The following is a 19,995-nucleotide window of genomic DNA, read 5'->3' as shown; positions in this document are numbered from 1 at the left end:
AAAATTTGGCCTTCTAAGCTACATAAAAACTTTTTAAGTTTATACAATTCATTAGTTTCACATTTCGAAATTTGACTTCCTTCCCCCTTTTTCTGCAGTTCCTTATATTTATTCATTTTAAAATATCTTCTGCACATCCAAATTCATTTAACTTGCTCGTTTAATTATCTACATAAATATATACTCTTATGAAGCCGCAGGTTCTTACAGTAATCCTGCCAATGTTTTTTATCTGTTTACAATTTATCTGTAAATATTTAACAAACCATTTCCATTCTTTTATTTAAAAGTTTGTTACCTTGATTTCTCATTCTTCCGGTAAGTTTTGCCATTTCTGCATATTCCATACATTTTTTTGTATCCATTCTTCCTTTGCTGTGACTACTACTTCTTTCCACTTTGGGGCAAGTAGCATTCTTGCTTCTGTAGTCACATACATGATTAAATTTCTATGCAATTTAGATAGTTCTGTTCCTATAATTCCCAAAAGAAAAGCTGCAGTGTTGTTTTTTAAAAAAGTTATTTTGAACATCCTTTTCAATTCATTGCATATCATTTCCCAGTAAACTTGAACCTTACTTACAAGACCACCATTCTAAGCTACATAAAACTTAGTTGGTAAGAAAATGAATAAATAACACTAGGAACAACTGTTGGCAAAAGGGGGGGTAATTTTGGGGTGGGGAGAGCCAGGTTAGTAGTTTAATACCCGGTGCATTACAAACCTCTCAGGTCCTTTGCCAGGGAGTCCTAAAATCCTAGAATCACAGAATTGTAGAGTTGGAAGGGCCCACGAGGGTCATCTGATTCCAACCTGCTGTACTGCAGGAATCTTTCACACAACATGGGGATTGAACCCACAGCCCTGAGATTAAGTCTTGTGCTGAGCTATCCCAGGTGTAAACAAATATTTTTTTAGTATTAAAACACGGTGAACAGTGATGCTAAAAACTCTGTATACATTACACTTATGTAGCGCAGTCCTGTACAGAAGCCAGTTTTAACAGACGGAAAAATGTGTGCGTGAGTATGTAAAATCAGTACTTGTGTATTAATGCCATGAAAGCAGTGTATGGAGCGTGGCAAAAATATAGAGTACTTTCTCAAATGCAGAAGTTTAATCACTTGTCATGATTGGCACCAATGCAACTTTAAACAGTAGCACCCAGCGTTAGAAATTAGCCAGGCGCCAGGTGCGTTTTGCTCCTGGTGTGAGTTATAAACTGCAACCATGTGGAGATCTCTGGATGTAGGGCTGACGACTGGGGAATGCAAAATGTCCCTTAGGGAAGGATCTGTAAAAAAATGTTCTGTAAATTTGTTTTATTCTGGATGGTTTTATCGGATGTGTTCTCAACTGCTTTGAGATGAAATGTATAAAACAACAACAACAACAACAACAACAACAACAACAACAAGCTTCATGGGGGGGAGGTGCCTAGACATTCTGTTGTGGGAACCATAACCTAGGTTTTAAGGCGCCATTTGGCCATTAGATTACAGTGGTACCTTGGTTCCCGAACGGCTTCGTTGTCGAACAAATCGGCTCCCGAACGCTGCAAACCCAGAAGTAAGTGTTCTGCTCTGCGAACGTTTTTCGGAAGCCAAACACGGCTTCTCCTTGACTGCAGGAAGCTCCTGCAGCCAATTGTAAGCCGTGCCTTGGTTTTGGAACAATTTCAGGAGTTGAACGGCCTCCCGGATCGGATTAAGCTTGAGAACCAAGTTTCCACTGCATATCTAACACTTTTTGCACCTTCCCCCAAAGAATCCTGGGAGCTGTAGTTTGTTAAGGCTGCTTAGAGTTGGTTAGGTGAGTCCTATTCCCCCACCCCACCCACAAAGTTACAGTTCCCAGAGTGGTTTAACAATCAGCCCCTCTTCCCAGGCAACTCTGGGAATTATAGTTCCGTAAGGAGAATAGAGGCACCTTTTCTCTGAATGTGAGTAGAAATGCATACAGTGGAACCTCTGTTTACGAACACCTCGGTTTACGAATTTTCAGTTTACGAACGCCGCGGACCCATCTGGAACGGATTAATTCACTTTCCATTACTTTCAGTGGGAAAGTTCGCTTCAGTTTATGAACGCTTCAGTTTATGAACAGACTTCCGGAACCAATTACACCCATGCTTCGGGTTAAGTACGCTTCAGGTTGAGTACTCCGTGGACCCATCTGGAACAGATTAATCCACTTTCCATTACTTTCAATGGGAAAGTTCACTTCAGTTTATGAACGCTTCAGTTTAAGTACTCCGTGGACTGTCTGGAACAGATTAATCCACTTTCCATTACTTTCAGTGGGAAAGTTCACTTCAGTTTATGAACGCTTCAGTTTATGAACAGACTTCCGGAACCAATTGTGTTCATAAATCGAGGTACCACTGTATATGAGTGGAAAACAATGTGCAAGAATGTATTTCCTTGGGGGAAATAATGTTGCAAAAATGCAACATTGCATTTGGAGTAGTGGTTAGTGTCAGACTCAGGCCTGGAAGAGACCAGGGTTCAAATCCCCATTTGGCCAGGAAGCTTGCCACCTTGAGATAAAGGTGGGATATGAACAAAGTAAATAATAATAAAAATATATTTATCCCTGCGATAGCTCAGTTGGTAGAACATGAGACTCCTGATCTCAGGGTCGTGGGTTCAAGTCCCACATTGGGCAAAAGATTCCTGTGTTTGCAGAGGGCTGGACCGGGTGACCCTCACGGTCCCTTCCCACTCCTAGGATTCTGCGAAATTCATAAACACGTCCCTTAGGAGAAAGTCACACTACTAGGCTTTTAAAAAATTGCAAACCAATGTGGGGGGGGGCAGAATGTGAGACTGGGGGAAAAGGAGCCAGGAGAAACCAAAATTGACAGTTTCACCTGTCCCTGTTTACAGCCTCCAACAAGGGGCAGCATAAAACGTCCAAAAGTAGTCGTTTTCCCAAAAAGAGACACATCCTTAGTAAAAACACGGACAGTTGGGGAGAGTTTATGAGCATCTGCCTACGAAGGAGGGGGGAGGGAAGCACAGCTTTGTTCCCCGTGCCCCATTTTATTCCACACAATCTCTCTCTTGTAGACACACAAACACGTGTGCAAAGTCTCCAGATGGGAGCAGTCAGGGGTTTTAATTTGTCGACCCAGCCTGCAGGCTGCACGGAAAAGCTTTTGGGGAACAGCTTGGGCCTCTCTCTCTCTCTCTCTCTCTCTCTCTCTCTCTCTCTCTCTCTCTCTCTGTCCTGGAAAGGAGCAACAGCAGCAAGTGAAGCAGGCAGGGCCTCTCGCCAACCAGCACCAAGCTTAGAGGATTGCCTGGAAAGAGCCCAGCACAGCTGCTGGGTCCGGAGGAAAATCATGCGTCTGCAGATAGAGCAGTGTGGCAACAGAGGATGGGGGGGGGGCAGCGATAAACAGCCTCAGCAGAGAAGTGGGATGGGAGTCAGGCATCGTAATGTGCTTGCATGTGTACGGCTGCAGTACACAGCACAACCTTCCCTGTGTACATGCTGCCCCCCCCAAAAAAGCCTCAGCTGACGCACTTTATGTTCTTCCTCCACACCGATTGCTCTGTTGGTTTTAATTTCACGTTCACACGTCCAGTTGAGAAAACATCCCCCTCCTATATCTATATCTTCTGTATATTTATAAAGATGGGGTTTTACGGCCTCTCCATGCAGCAAAGGGTTTTTCCAAAGCTCGCCACGGAAAGGTTCGGATGCCTCGGTCCGCATGTGTTAATCGTTGCGACGGCTGTGTTAGGGCTCGGACGCGCAGCGGCGCTCCTGGATTGCAGTTGCTGGTCGTGGCAGAAAGGGAGAGTTTTGCCGCTGCGCTCGGGTCCTAGAATCGTAGAGCGGGAAAGGGACCGCAAGGGTCCACAACTTCCAACCCTTTGCAATGCAGGAATATGGGGATTGAACCTGTGACCTTGGCATTATCAGCACCACACTCTAACCAACCAATGCAGGAGTCTTCTTACCCAACGTGGGGCTCGAACCCGCAGCCCTGAGATGAAGAGTCTCTTAGAATCATGGAGTTGGAAGAGACCACAAGGGCCATCCAGTCCAACCCCCTGCCAAGCAGGAAACACCATCAAAGCATTCCTGACATATGCCTGTCAAGCCTCTGCTTAAAGACCTCCAAAGAAGGAGACTCCACCACACTTCTTGGCAGCAAATTCCACTGTCGAACAGCTCTTACTGTCAGGAAGTTCTTCCTAATGTTTAGGTGGAATCTTCTTTCTTGTAGCTTGAATCCATTGCTCCGTGTCCGCTTCTCTGGAGCAGCAGAAAACAACCTTTCACCCTCTTCTATATGACATCCTTTTATATATTTGAACATGGGTATCATATCACCCCTTAACCTTCTCTTCTCCAGGCTAAACATACAAGGAAGAGAGCAAGGGAGGTTTGGGGCATGTGTGCCCCACCCTACAGTGGATGGCATGCAGGTTGCTGGCATCCGTCTGTCTCGAGAGTGTGACTCTGGAGGTGAGGTCAAACTGGTACATTAACAGCACAGAAGTGACCACTCTGGGGGCTCAAGCCCAGGCTATGTGTATGGAGGTCCTGGGATGTCCAGACATGACCCCTCTCTCGGCCTCACTGAGGGGGTCCGAAGGAAAGCAGAGCAAGACATTTGGCACCAGCTTGGCTGCAGGAGTTGCCGGAAGGAGGCGTACAAGGCACCATCCAACCGCCTTAGGGACTCCGCTTCCTTTTTTGTGGAGAGGCTACACCTGAGCCTTTTCTCTCGAGGATATCCTGGCCGCAAGGCAGCTGAGGTTTTACAACCAGAGTTTTCCTTCTCTTAGATGGCCACCCTTAGCTCAGTCCGTTTGGTCTGCACCCTCCTGTTCCCATGGCGCCTCTCCTGGGAAGCCCTCGAGCAATGGGTTTCTGAAAAATAGGTCATGTCAGACTAATCTGATCTCATTTTTCGACAGAATTACAAGCCTGGTAGATGAAGGGAACGCTGTGGGTGTAGCCTATCTTGATTTCAGCAAGGCCTTTGACAAGGTATATTCTTGTAAAGAAGCTGGTAAAATATGGGCTAGACAATGCTACCATTCAGTGGATTTGTAACTGGCTTACTGACCGAACCCAAAGGGTGCTCATCAATGGCTCCTCCTCATCCTGGAGAGTAGTGACTAGTGGGGTGCCACAGGGTTCGGTCTTGGGCCCAGTCTTATTCAACATCTTTATCAATGACTTGGATGATGGGCTTGAGGGTATCCTGAGCAAGTTTGCAGACGACACCAAATTGGGAGCGGTGGCTAATACCCCAGAGGACAGGATCACACTTCAAAATGACCTTAACAGATTAGACAACGGGGCAAAAGCAAACAAGATGAATTTTAACAGGGAGAAATGTAAGGTACTACACTTGGGCAAAAAAAAGGGGGGGGGATCTGTGCCACTCAGTTTCCCATTTGGTCCTGCCTACTCTTTGTGGAACCCCTGGCCCCTCTTCTCCTGGCCCCACGCCCTTCAGAGATTGCCCAGTACGCTCCCCGTAATGGGACCCTGTTTCTGAGCCCTTTTCTGGAGGCCGGCTCCCTCAATTGACGCCCCCTGTCTTCCCTGCTCTCTTGTCTCCCTGTCTTGGCAGGAGGATGCTTGGCCCCGTCTGTTCTGCCAGCCGAGGGTATATTTTTAGCAAAGATGGAGAAGGAGATTGCAAGGCCGAGGTGGTTTTTGTGGAGTGGGGAGAGAAAGAGAGAGAGAGAGAGAGGGAGAATGGCAGGCTTTTCTGTTCCAGGAAGCACAGACTCTCTTCTCTTTTTAATTAAGTTTCTGGGCTAGGAAAATTATATGGTTTCTGGAGCGTAAATAGGGAACGTATGGAAAGGTAATTGTACCTCGGGGTGTAGATTAGACGGTAATGGGGGCAGGGAGTGGAGGGAAGATGGTTTGAACAGCCTGCGAGGAATCTGGGAAGGGCTGGAGGGGAGAGATCTGGAGCAAGGCAAGCTCAAAATAAGCACCACTCTTGTTTGGCAGTTTCCCTTGCCCTTCCATGCTGGGACCGAAATGCTTCTCCCGCCCCTTGCCAGATTCCTCTTCTCCTCATCTCAGGGCCATCCCTGGCCTGCCCCTTGTTGGCACTGTGTGAGCTTCGGGGGCGAAGTCTGGGCTCGAAAGGCTGTTAGCTCCTCGTTCTAATAGAGAAAGAGGGAGAGAAAGATACACCGTCTACTGGCGTTAGCAATAAAACTATCCCATTGATCCTGACGTCAGCGCACAAATTCATCTAGGTGGACCGTGTTTCCAAATAGGCACACAAATGAGATTGGTAATTGCAGCCTCGAATCCGCTGGTATCACTCGGGAGGTCTGAGAAAGCCGAACGGCGGTGTAGTTTTCCAATCGTTGCATAAAACCCGTACAGTTTTGAAATGTTCGTTACGCCATCTTGGTTCAAAGCGATGTCTGGTTGCATCCAAACATAGACGAAAACCTGCCCCTCGATCTCGTGCAAAACGTGGATAAAAATCAGCATGGTTTTGAAAGGTTCAGCCTGTCATCTTGGTTCAAAATGGCGCCTGATTGTATCCAAACAAACAAAAAGCCTGCTCCACGATCTCGCGACCCATAGTGCAAAACTTGTTTATGATCTCCTAAGAGGTGTGCGTACACAGAGCGGACAAGCAGGCAAACCGCTTCCTGAAAATATGTAGTTAAATGTGGGAAGGACCGTGAGAGATCTTCACATCGCCAAGTCATAAATGGTGGGAGTTCACGCTTGCAACCTTTAAAGTACAAGCCTCTTTGCAACCTTAATGTTCTGCAGGTTCCAATTCTGTTGTCCCGTGAAGTGAAACATAATTTAAGAGTGTGTGAACACCCACAAATAGTTGGGTTTCCCTCCCCCGCAAAGCAAATGTTGATGAGAACAATAATTTCTGGCCAGAAAGAAGACATCACACAACATGCCCAACATGGAAGCATTTGTAAGCCAGCATCTCTCTGAATTATGATTCATAGAATCATAGAATCATGGAGTTGGAAGAGACCACAAGGGCCATCCAGCCCAACCCCCTGCCAAGCAGGAAACACCATCAAAGCATTCTTGACATATGGCCGTCAAGCCTCTGCTTAAAGACCTCCAAAGAAGGAGACTCCACCACACTCCTTGGCAGCAAATTCCACTGCCGAACAGCTCTTACTGTCAGGAAGTTCTTCCTAATGTTTAGGTGGAATCTTCTTTCTTGTAGTTTGAATCCATTGCTCCATGTCCGCTTCTCTGGAGCAGCAGAAAACAATCTTTCTCCCTCTGCTGAGGTTCAGACCACCATGTGGGGGGTAGCCTGGGTGTGCTGATGTCAAGGAAGACCTGACAGATCTAGGGAGTCGGCAGATGGTTAGGCTGACCTCCCTAGACCTGATGGCAGCCAGCTGGAGCTTCACCGCACAGTCGGGCTGGTGGTGGTGGTTTTGCAAAGCCAGGTGGAAGCATACAGAACAATCTGATTTTGGTGTCTTTGATCGATTGATCTCCTTTCCCCCAGTACAGTCATACGACTGTGATTAAGCAGTATACAATCCATTGAAATAAAATAATTAAAAATTATAATTAAAAATAATAGCAATTTCATTCATAGCAATAAAGGGAAACCGTATTAGGCAAGGCCTGACAGTTTCTAACTTTCTGGCTTTGTTTATTAAATGCGAGCGAAGCAAACATGCTGAATTAGATCACTCTCTAGGGCTTCAGAAAATTACTCTGTGCATATTGCCCTCACGGAGTACCCTATTCTGTGCAGGAAAATTGCAAAATCACCCTAATTTTCAAAGGAAAATCCAGAATTTTATTCACCCCTTTGAAAATCCCTTATTCAATTTTTTCTCTCCAGAAAACCCCACGTCAAAGATCGAACCGGGAAGGTCCATAAATCAGTGGTGGAACACCTGCGTTGCATGCAGAAGTACTGAGCTTGAGGTTAATGTCTCAGTTTCAGGCTCTGCGGCACACTTCCACCCCCCCAATTCTCTTTGCCCCTCCTTTTCCCACACCGCATAAATACAAGGTGTGAAAGCCTCTGGGCCTGTTTTGTTGAGCACAAAAAGAAGATTGAAAAAGGGGGAAAGTTTTTCTTTTTTTTCTTTTTCCACGCTCATTGGTGGGAAAGATTAAAATTATGCAAATCCTCGGCAGCGAGTCCTGTGCCCAGATAAGGGGATGTTCAGCTTGGGTGCTCACCTGCTAATTCACTCACTGAAAATAATAATAATAAAAAAGGCGAGAGGGATTTTTTTTGGGGGGGGGGGAGAGATGGGGCTGCATGGGAACACTGCGATCCGAGACGTCAGCTTCCCTTGATGATTGCGGTGGTGGAATCATAGAATTGTAGAGTTGGAAGTCCCAGGAGGAATCTAGTCCAACCCTCTGCAACGGCCAGGGGTCATGGGAGTTGTAGTACAGCAGTGTTTTCAGGGCCAACAGCTCCCCACATCTTTTTGAAACCTCTTTGGAGATACACCTTTGTATTTTCCGATTGTGGGGTCTGGCACAGGAGGTAGGAGTCGCTGTCATTCCTCCATTCCGCGGGACGACGGTGGATCTTCCATCTGCGTCTTGTTCAGGTGGGGCCCGCAGGTTCTCTCCATGCCTCACCCTATATTTGTAGTGATGAATTCATCCCCAAATGCTACCCACCCCCCAGCCCTCCATTGTTCAGCTCAGCCACTGCAAACTCTACCCTGCCGTCTCGTTCCAGCCATTTCGCCGCCTTCGGCAAGAGATTATTTCTTTATGGGCTAGCGAGTAAAAGAAAGATTTGCCGCTTGAGGTGCTCTGTTGGTTTTTGCGCATACACACACACTCGCACACTCGCTTCCCCTGCTCCTTGCAAAAATGACAAGGTTTCCTTACTCGCTTAGCTTTATTTGGCCTTTGAATCGCTTCATTCCGTTATCCGTGCTTTGCGTCTTTCGGTGTTCTCTGTGGCCAACGACCCTCCGGACTTCTTTGCTTTCACTCTCTATGGTTTTATCCTCCAAGATGTGTCTTGGGTCGCACCCGAGAGCCGTCCACTCGCCATCCGGAAGAACTTTCCGACAGGAAGAGCTGTTTGACAGTGGAACGGACTCTCCCAGGAGGTGGTGGGCTCTCCTTCCTTGGAGGTTTTTAAGCAGAGGTTGGATCTATCTTGAATGATTTGTCATTGCAGGAGGTTAGACTATAGAAGTCTAGGATTCCCCTTCCAGCTCTGCAATTCTATGATGCTATAGGGTGGCGCAGGTGGCGCTGTGGTCTAAACCACTGAGCCTAGGGCTTGCCGATCGGAAGGTCCGCGGTTTGAATCTCTGTGACGGGGTGAGCTCCCATTGTTCGGCCCCAGCTCCTGCCCACCTAGCAGTTCAAAAGCACATCAAAGTGCAAGTAGATAAATAGGGACCACTCTGGCGGGAAGGTAAACGGTGTTTCCGTGCGCTGCTCTGGTTCGCCCGAAGCGGCTTTGTCATGCTGGCCACATGGCCCGGAAGCTGTACGCCGGCTCCCTCGGCCAGTAAAGCAAGATGAGCGCTGCAACCCCAGAGTCGTCCGCGACTGGACCTAACAGTCAGGGGTCCCTTTACCTTTACCTTACCTTTACCTTATGATGCTATAACCTTGTCCCTCGTGAGTATGTGCCCGATCCCCTTTTAAAGCCATCAAAGGACCCAAACCAATGGCCTCAAATTACAAGAAAGGAGATTCCGACTGAACATTGGGAAGAGCTGTTTGCCAGTGGAGAGGACTCCCTTGGAAGGTGGCAGACTGTCCTTCCTTGGAGGTTTTTAAGCAGAGGCTGGATGGCCATCTGTAAGGGATGCTTTAGTTGAGATTCCTGCATTGTAGGGGGTTGGACTCGATGACCTTTGGGAGTCCCTCCTGATGCTACGGTTCTGTGATTGTATGACCTAAGCGTGATTGTTTGACCTAGGGTTAGTTAGGAAAGGGATTGGAAATTGAACTGCCAAATCGTAATGCCGTTATACAAATCTCCCCTACGAGGGAAAGTCACATACTGTAGTTGGGGACTTTTTAGTTTAGAGAAAAGGCAACTAAGAGGGGGTGCATGGCATGGAGAAATCTCTCCAATTAATTATCTGATTCCGCTCCTGAGTTGCCTTTGAAGAGGGATTGGTTATTATACCCCTCTGGGAATTGTAGCTGTGGGGGGGGGGTGTCTCCTAGCAGCTCCCAGCACCCTTGGCAAACTACACTTCTCAGGATTATTGGTTCAAAGTGCTTTGAAACTCAGATATATAAGCTAATTGCCAAATGACGCCTCAGTCCTGGGTCACCCCAACAGAAGGTCTAGGTAAACGGTAAAGGGACCCCTGACCATTAGGTCCAGTTGTGACCGACTCTGGGGTTGCACGCTCATCTCGCATTATTGGCCGAGGGAGCTGGCATACAGCTTCCAGGTCATGTGGCCAGCATGACAAAGCCGCTTCTGGCAAACCAGAGCAGCACATGGAAACGCCGTTTACCTTCCCGCTGTAGCGGTTCCTATTTATCTACTTGCATTTTGACGTGCTTTTGAACTGCTAGGTTGGCAGGAGCTGGGACCAAACAACGGGAGCTCACCCCGTCACAGGGATTCGAACCGCCGACCTTCTGATCAGCAAGCCCTAGGCTCAGTGGTTTAACCCACAGCGCCACCTGGGTCCCCAACAGAAGGTCTAGGTACCCTTTTTGTGGTGGAATTCAGTGTTATTCTTCATTCTTCATTTCATTTTTCTACACCACTTTATATTTAAAATAAAAATAAATCCTAAAGCAGTTGACAATACGTTGAAACACCCAAAATAAAACAAATTCAAGCTTCCAGTGAAATATTCCAGATCCTTCTCTAAATGACATTTTGTTTCCCCTATCTTTATTGACCTACTTAGTTTATAGAGCTGCCCCATAGCAGAAGCACTTTAGGAAGGCAGGGTAGTATAGCAGTAAGAGTGCCGGACTAGGACCTGGGAGACCAGGGTTCGAATCCCCACTCCGCCATGAAGCTCACTGCGTGACCTTGGAGTTAGTTGCAGCCTAACAGGGTCTTCCCAACAGGATCATTGTAGGGATTAAGTGAGGAGGGGGCGAACCATGTACACCTTCAAGAAATAGGTGGGAGACCAATGCAGTAGATAAGCTTTTCTGCTTCCCTGCTTAAGAAAGCTGGAGGGTCCAGCCAGGTGGAGGTGTCTGTCGCCAGCCTGGGGATCCAGAGATCTCCATGGGGTCGCAAGAGGACCCTCGCCTTTCACAAAACGCGCCTGGCCCCTGGGGAACTTCAAACACTGTTTTAAATCTTTCGGTGTGGTCTTAGTCGGATGCAAGGACCTTGGGGGAGAAAGTGAGGTGTCCATTTTTTGTTGCGTCAGTATTTTTGTACTTGTGGGGTTGTGTGTTTGTGTCTGTTTATGAGTACCATGATCCGGGTCTCTGCACGTAAAGCATGCAAGATGCAAGGTGCTGCTGTCATAGCAATTTGGCAATGCTAAACTTGGAATGCAAACTTTTTTTCTGTGCTGCCGTTCCTTCTTGCTAACTGTTCCCAGGTAGGCAGTGAGGTGCTAAACGTGTCAAAAATAGCGGCGCTCGCGAAATCCCGGGGGCAGGGGCTCCCACTCACAGTCTGCCAGAGATCATGGCAAGATGTTGGGATGCTCTCGCCTCTTGGAAATGTGGGTGTACCCCCCCCCCCAAAAAATAACTCCCCCCCTGTTAGCCCTCCTCAAAAGCATCACCTCTCCCTTTGAACTAGTTGCTGATGAAGTGGCATCCTTAATCCCTTCAAACTCTTCAGACTCCAATATAACATGACAGGTTGAATTCCCTTATCGCTGACAACAACACATTCTCCCTGCCACACCCCATGTGAAGGGATTTTAGAATCATAGAATCATCGTGTTGGGAGGAAGGGACCAACCCTCTACAATGGGGGGTCCAACTCACTAGTAAAGGTAAAGGGACCCCTGATCATCAGGTCCAGTCGTGGACAACTCTGGGGTTGCGGCTCTCATCTCGCTTTACTGGCTGAGGGAGCCGGCGTACAGCTTCCGGGTCATGTGGCCAGCATGACTAAACCACTTCTGGCAAACCAGAGCAGCACATGAAAACGCCGTTTACCTTCCCGCTGTACTGGTACCTATTTATCTACTTGCACTTTGACGTGCTTTCGAACTGCTAGGTTGGCAGGAGCTGGGACTGAGCAACGGGAGCTCACCCCGTTGCTGGGATTCGAACCGCCAACCTTCTGATCGGCAAGCCCCAGGCTCTGTGGTTTAACCCACAGTGCCACCTGCGTCCACGATGCAGGAATTTCAACACGCAGTTCCAATTTGAAACCATAGCATGCCTTGTTTAGCTTTGTAAAAGTGCCAGCAGTTTTACTGCTGCACCACTAGGAGGCCTCCAGCTTCCTTGCGTTTTATGGGAGAGCATTCAGTCATGTGAGGCCTTAAAGAGGACTAGACTTGTGACGTTTTTGTTTGCCTCTGAATGTGCCCGTCTAGTTATTTATTCATAACTCACATTTCTGCCCCATCTCCTGGTGGTGCAGCAATGAAACTGAGCACATTTGCAAAGCTAAGCAGGGTCCGGTCCTGTTTCAAATTGGAGGGGAGCCCCACGTGCTGAAATTCCTGCATTGCAGGGGGTTGGACTAGATGACCATCAGGGTACCTTCCAACTCTACAGTTCTATGATTCTGCTCTCATAAGCGTTGGAGAATATGGGAATGTCGCCAGCCTGAAATCGCAGAAAGCACTGAGCAATGTTCTGACTCTGCACAAGGCACCTTCCTAAGCAGGAGCTTAGTATTTTTCAGTTGTGAACCACCCTGAGATCTGCAGATGAAGAGCAGTATAAAAAATAATATTTTTTTAAAAACTGTTTATTCTTCCACCCAGCAATTTACTCAGCACCATGAGGACTAGAATCTTTAACTTTAGGGGAAGTTAGTAGCGCCATCTGCCTTGCCTATAAAACCTTCAGACTGGCCAATTTGGTTGATGAGCCCATTTCCCACAAACCAGCCAGCCGGCCGGCATCATTGGCCCACGGGGCAGGTGGGTGGGTAAATATCTGGCCCACTGGGCCAAAACGTTTTCAAACCCCTGATGAATAAAGTCACAGGATCGATCCCTGGCATCTCCACTGGGCTACGGAACTTCCCCAGCTCCAAACCCACGTCATGTCTTTTCTTTTGCATTCATCCCGACTTCTGTCAAAACCAACATTTATTCAGAACTCTGGCTTGTTGCTGTTTTCTCTTGCAGGCCTTTTTTGGGGGTGGGTGTTTGTGCTCTTCCCCCCCCCCTCACCTCAGCCTCTTTTTAAATTTTCCCTTCCCTGCTACTGCCATTGTGTCCTCCTGCTTTTCCTTCCGGCGGGAACAGAGGGCTGCAGACAAGCAGAGCTGCTTCTCCCTGTTTTATCCCTTTGAAAAGATCCAAGGCTCGCTCTTCCAACTCCGGAGGAGGAGCGGTGCGTATTATAAACACACATTTTTAAGTAACAACCCCGGCTGTCCGCCACCCCCTCCAAGCTCCTTCAACCTCTAGCACGATGACGTTTTCTCCCCTTGCAAAGATATTGGGAGAGAGAATCACAAACCAGACCTTCAAATCTGGCACGCTCAACCAAAAGAAGATAAAAAAACAACGATCAAAGGGTTGGAGCCGCATAACCCCTTTGAGGAAGGATCGCAGCAGTTTGGGGGCATTTTAACCTTAGAAGTGCCAAACTGCTGTGCGAACAGGGTTCTGCCCCTTACGATCTTACAGCAGGGAGTTTAGCAATCCAGGTTGGGTTTTCTGTGTTGCTTGGCACGAGGCCGGGGGCTTGTTTGGAATTTTCCTGCTGGCTTCGGCCTCCGCCATCTGCTTTGCGTGGCACTGCCTCTGAAGCAGTGTGGCATCTGTGCCAGGACACTCTGGTTGCAAAACCTAAATGGGCGTGGCCTGGAGGTGGGTGTGGCTTAGGGAGAGTCCGGAGGGCCAGGTAGAGACACTCCTGAGGGCCACATTTGGGCCCTAGCTCTGAGGTTCTCTGTCTTTAAATATGAACACCTTTCCTAAAAGGATGCATTTGTGGGTTCCAGAGAAGCGGACACGGAGCAATGGATTCAAACTACAAGAAAGAAGATTCCACCTAAACATTAGGAAGAACTTCCTGACAGTAAGAGCTGTTCGGCAGTGGAATTTGCTACCAAGGAGTGTGGTGGAGTCTCCTTCTTTGGAGGTCTTTAAGCAGAGGCTTGACAGGCATATGTCAAGAATGCTTTGATGGTGTTTCCTGCTTGGCAGGGGGTTGGACTGGATGGCCCTTGTGGTCTCTTCCAACTCTATGATTCTATGATGAGTCAAGCAGACACTTGCATTCCACTTTACGCAGGTTCAGCTGAGGCAGAACCTCTTGTCTTGGGCTGCTAATGATGAGAAATGGGTCTTTCGGTGATCTCCTCCTCTCCATCCACACACACCGGCTAAATTAAGTCTCTGAGATCAACAAAGCGTGCTGGGAACAGGTTGAATCTCGCCTTCTGCTGCCATCACTGGTAATTAACATTTTAAAGGAATTGGAGGTCTTCATTAGGAGAACAACAGGTGTAACACATGCCATATAAAAAAGGTGAAAAAGGTAAAGGACCCCTGGACGGTTAAGTCCAGTCAAAGGCGACTAGGGGGTTGCGACGCTCGTCTCGCTTTCAGGCTGAGGGAACCTGGCGTTTGTCCGCAGACAGTTTTTCCGGGTCATGTGGTCAGCATGACTAAGCCGCTTCTGGCGCAACGGAACACCGAAACCAGAGCAGTGCACGGAAACGCCGTTTACCTTCCCGCCGGAGCGGTACCGATTTATCTACTTGCACTGGTGTGCTTTCGAACTGCTAGGTTGGCAGGAGCTGGGGCAGAGCAACGGGAGCTCACCCTGTTGCGGGGATTTGAACCGCCGACCTTCTGATCGACACACGCAAGAGGCTCAGTGGTTTAGACCGCGGCGCCACCCGCATGTCACATAGTCCTGCCTCTGCCCCCAAAACACCAGGGCCGACTCCTGAAAATATTGCTTGTCCCTCTGCATTCCTCACAGCTTCTTTGGCAATGTATCAGTGGGCAATTTATGGCCACGTTCACACCATTCATTTAAGGCGCCAGGGTGCCACATTGAGCGGCCATGACTTGCTGTGGTTGGTTAAGGGTGCCAAGAGTTGCCCTGTTCCTTTCATGTAGCTGCTGTGGAACTCGCTCCTGCTGGCGCCAAAGAGGGCCATCAACTTTAATGGCTTTAAAAGAGGATAAGGCATATTCATGAGGGATGATGCTACAAGGTTATAGCATCATAGAACCATAGAATTGCAGAGTTGGGAGGCTCCTGCTATACAGGAATCTCAACTAAAGCATCCATGACAGATGTCCATCCAACCTCTGCTTATAAACCTCCAAGGAAGCAGAGTCCACCATCTTCCAAGGGAGTACTTCCCACTGTCGAACTGCTCTTACTGTCAGAAAGTTTTTTCCGTATGTTTAGTCGGAATCTCCTTGGTTCAAGTCCTCCCCTCCAGAGCAGCAGAAAGCAAGCTTGCTCCACCTTTCATGTGGCAGGCCATAATATATTTGAAGATGGCTCTCATATCTCCTCTTAGTCTCCTCTTTTCCAGGCTAAACATACCCAGCTCCTTCAAGTGTTCCTAACAAGGCTTGGTTTGATCCCCGTATGGAACAACTGCCCATATGGACTAGATAATCCTCAGGGTCCCTTCCAATTTTATGAATATCCTTCTTAAATTGTGCTGCCCAGAACTGCACACTGTATTCCAGGTGTGGTCTGACCAAGGCAGAATAGAGCAGGACTATTCCTTCCCTAGGGACGCGAGTGGCGCTGTGGGTTAAACCACAGAGCTTAGGGCTTGCCGATCAGAAGGTCGGCGGTTCGAATCCCAGCAATGGGGCGAGCTCCCGTTGCTCATTCCCAGCTCCTGCCAACCTAGCAGTTCAAAATCACGTCAAAGTGCAAGTAGATAAATAGGTACTGCTACAGCGGGAAGGTGAACGGCGTTTCCGTGTGCTGCTCTGGTTCGCCAGAAGCGGCTTTGTCATGCTAGCCACATGACCTGGAAGCTATACGCCAGCTCCCTCGGCCAATAATGTGAGATGAGCGCGCAACCCCAGAGTCGGTCGCAACTGGACCTAATGGTCAGGGGTCCCCTTTACCTTTACCTTTATTCCTTCCCTTGATCTGGACACTAGACTTCTGTTATCCGTGGCTACCGTACTAATAGCCGAAATGGCTGCGTTCTGCCTCTGCAATCGGAGGCAGCGAGGCTTCTGAACACCAGGACCCCAGGAGGCGAGAGGCCTCTTGTGCTCGGATCCTGCTTACTGATTTCGCAGTGTTGGCTACTGTGAGAACAGGATGCTGGACTGCCTTGTCCATTGCCCTCATCAACCATTAAACCAGCAAGCCACATGATGGGTAGGTTTTAAGGCCTGTGGCTGGTCCAGAATTTTGTGGCCTCCCTGTCCCCTGCCCTCAGGCCTTGCAAGTTGTGTGAGCTGGCGGTGTGGCTCAGTTGCTCCTTCACTGAAATGCAAGGCATCATTGTGCGCTGATGTTGTGAGAGAAACACAACGGGCAACGGGAAGGAACAGCAGCTTCTGTTGACAAGATGGCGGCTTGCGTGCGAGACCCGGGGAGAGACCTCGGCGGCTTGGCCTCCTTCCCAACTGGCTCGTTGCCACCTTGGAAGGACGGCAGGCTGTTAAACCAAAAGTCCCCTTCCCTGGGTGAGAGATGGGCTGCTGAGAGGTCGTCTGTGTCCTCTTGTGGGATCCAGCAAGCTTTCCCCGTAATGAAGTCTGATGAGCAACCATTTCCTACCCCTATTGGGCAGTCGCCTTTGGATCCGGTTCTGCTGAAATGTGAAGGAGAGAGAGAGAGAAGCAGACGGATCTTAATTGTTTCTTGGTAATGTCATCATACAGGAGGGCAGTGAGGAAAAACTATTGAGGCACTCTTAATTCAGTGCTTATTGAAGACATTGTCTGGGTCACCTGTTTACGGCTGGTATCTTCGCACGAATGCAGCAAGAGCCATTATTATTATTATTCTCCTTGTGCCCTCCATCTTCCCCAACATCAGGGTCTTTTCCATTATTATTATTATTATTATTTAGTTAAATTACCACCCTACCATAGATCTCATAGAATCATAGAATCATTGGAAGAGACCACAAGGGCCATCCAGTCCAACCCCCTGCCAAGCAGGAAACACCATCAAAGCATTCCTGACATATGCCTGTCAAGCCTCTGCTTAAAGACCTCCAAAGAAGGAGACTCCACCACGCTCCTTGGTAGCAAATTCCACTGCCAAACAGCTCTTACTGTCAGGAAGTTCTTCCTAATGTTTAGGTGGAATCTTCTTTCTTGTACTGTAGTTTGAATCCATTGCTCCGTGTCCGCTTCTCTGGAGCAGCAGAAAACAACCTTTCTCCCTCCTCTACATGACATCCTTTTATATATTTGAACATGGCTATCATATCACCCCTTAACCTTCTCTTCTCCAGGCTAAACATACCCAGCTCCCTAAGCCGTTCCTCATAAGGCATCGTTTCCAGGCCTTTGACCATTTTGGTTGCCCTCCTCTGGACACGTTCCAGCTTGTCTGTATCCTTCTTGAATCTCAGGGCAGCTCACCACAGAATTTCAATATAAAAACACAAAACGCATAATAAAAATAAGAACAGAAACAAAGCAATAATCCCACCTCCACCCCACCCCACCCCCCACTTCCACAACTTTTTAAAAGGGCATTGTATGTCAATCAGCCCAAGGCCTGGTTGAAGAACGTTTTCACTTGGCGCTTTAAGGCGTATAATGAAGGCGCCAGGCGAACTTCCCTGGGGAGAGCATCTCGCAGATGGGGAGCCACTGCAGCAAAGGCCCTGTTCTCGTTTTGCCGCCCTCCGGACCTCTTGTGGAGGAGGCATACAAAGAAGGGCCTCAGAGGATGATCTCAGGGTCCGGGCAGGTTCATATAAAAACAGGCAGTCAGTGTGGATGCTGAAATGTTTCTTCACACAGCACATTTTTAAACTGCAGAACTCTCTGCCACGAGGCCATGGATGGAGGATAAGTCTTATCGGCAGCTAATAGCACTCTGAAGGCCTCTAAATACCAATTGCTGGAAACCGCAGGAGGGGAGAGGGCTCTTGTGCTTGGATCCTGCTTGCCGGTTTCCCACAGGCATTTGGTTGGCCACTGTGAAAACAGGATGCTGGACTAGATGGGTCACCGGCCTGATCCAGGAGCCAGGCTCTTTTTGTGTTTTTATGGAACCTCCCCATCCAGAGGCAGTCTACCTGGATCCCGAGGTTCCTATGGGCCTTTGGCCACTGTTTGTCTTACAAGTCACGCAGAGGCTCCACATCATTTTGTTTTGGGGGGGGGGACACAGAGGAAAGGTTGGCAAGCAAGAGTCCCCGCCTGCCGGATTATCCGGCCCTCGAAACCCTTAATGAAATCATAAGATATCATATCAGGCGAGCGAGCGGCTTCTGTCGAAGGAGCGCTGGACACACGTCGCAAGGCATTAATCCTCCATGCCTCAGCTGTCCCTCAGAAACATAATACGGTTCGGATACATCAAAATGATGCCTCGGAGAAAAGGCTGGGCATATGTCCGCAGATCCGCAAAGAGCTAAGAGGCAGGATTTAGAGAGATGGAATTGGGGGGGGGGGGGGAGAGAGAGAGAGAGAAGGGAACGATCTTCCCCCTTTCCCATTTGCTTCCAAACAGGGGTTGTTGCTTTCCAGATTATTGTAAGAACGGAAGAGGCCCACAGTCGGGACCTGAGCGCAAGAGTACATCTCTCTCCTCCTGTGGTTGCATTCAGAAACATTGCTGCCTCCAGTTGTGGAGAAAGACCATTGCTGGAAATAAGCACCCCCTGCATGAATTTGCCCAGTCCTCTTTTTAAACCCAGATAAGTTGGGGGCCATCACCAACTTATCTGAGTCCCATAGTTTATTTACCCTTAACATTTTGGGTTTTTTATTTAAAGGACTTGTGTGTGTGTGTGTGTGTACACACACACACACACACACACACACACACACACTGTACATTCCGGCGTATAAGACAGCCCCCAACTTTTCCAGTTAAAATATAGAGTTTGGGATATACTCGGCATATAAGAAATACGACCTGGCGTATAAGACGACCCCCGACCTTTTGAGAAGATTTTCCTGGGTTAAAAAGTAGTCTTATACGCAGGAATATACAGTGTGTGTGTGTGTGTGTGTGTGTATATATATATATATATATATATATATATATATGCGCTTTATTGACAATCTTATATAACATATATAATGTACATTTTCTTGAATAAACAAAAACATAAACCGTATAAACAAAAACCGTATACAAGTCAATTTCCATATATTTAGAAAAAATTAACTTAGGTTATATTTTTACTGTCTCTTATTTTCTTACCTATTTACTAACATAAATGAAAAGAGTAAAATTGGACTTCCTATCATTTCCCGGTGCGTACTCACTTCTCGGCTTTTTGGTTAAGATCATGTGTAGGAGAGGACTTGCTCTCTCTCTTTTTCCCCCTAGTTCTGAAATATACAGAGGGGTTAAGGAATCCCACCATTCCTTAACAAAAATAAAATTAATCCATCAAGCGCAATATTTCGCACTCGAGTCTGAATCGGGGAAAAAAAACTTTTCTAAAATCCTGTACAAAGATCATAGGAAAGGGTTAGGTAAAAATTATACCCAAAAACATTTCCATTGTTCAATTTAGAGAATTTTGAATCATGCATTATTTCCTGGCCCATCTAAAGCAGCGTTGTGCCACTATAAGCAGCCATGGTTTTCCCGCAAAGAATCCTGGGAACTGTTGTTTATAAAGGCAGCCAAGAGCTGTTGGGTAATGCAGTGTTTCTCAACCTTTTTTGGGCCACGGCACACTTGTTCCATGAAAAAAATCACGAGGCACACCAACT

At 47.8% G+C, this 19,995-nt stretch overlaps 1 protein-coding gene and 1 non-coding gene across 5 annotated transcripts in view; both read left to right on the top strand.

Moving 5' to 3' along the window:
* PTPRS (protein tyrosine phosphatase receptor type S) overlaps positions 1–19,995 on the top strand; it is a 225,725-nt gene that overhangs the window by 27,959 nt on the left and 177,771 nt on the right. The gene's annotated exons all lie outside the window — the stretch shown is intronic.
* TRNAR-CCU (transfer RNA arginine (anticodon CCU)) lies at positions 2,598–2,669 on the top strand. Its single transcript has one exon. It is a non-coding gene; the product is annotated as a tRNA-Arg (tRNA).

Source organism: Zootoca vivipara, chromosome 6 (genome assembly GCF_963506605.1).
Source record: "Zootoca vivipara chromosome 6, rZooViv1.1, whole genome shotgun sequence".
Taxonomy (NCBI): Eukaryota; Metazoa; Chordata; class Lepidosauria; order Squamata; family Lacertidae; genus Zootoca; species Zootoca vivipara.
Note: the sequence above shows the minus strand (reverse complement) of the source record. Positions and strands in the feature narration are given on the sequence as shown.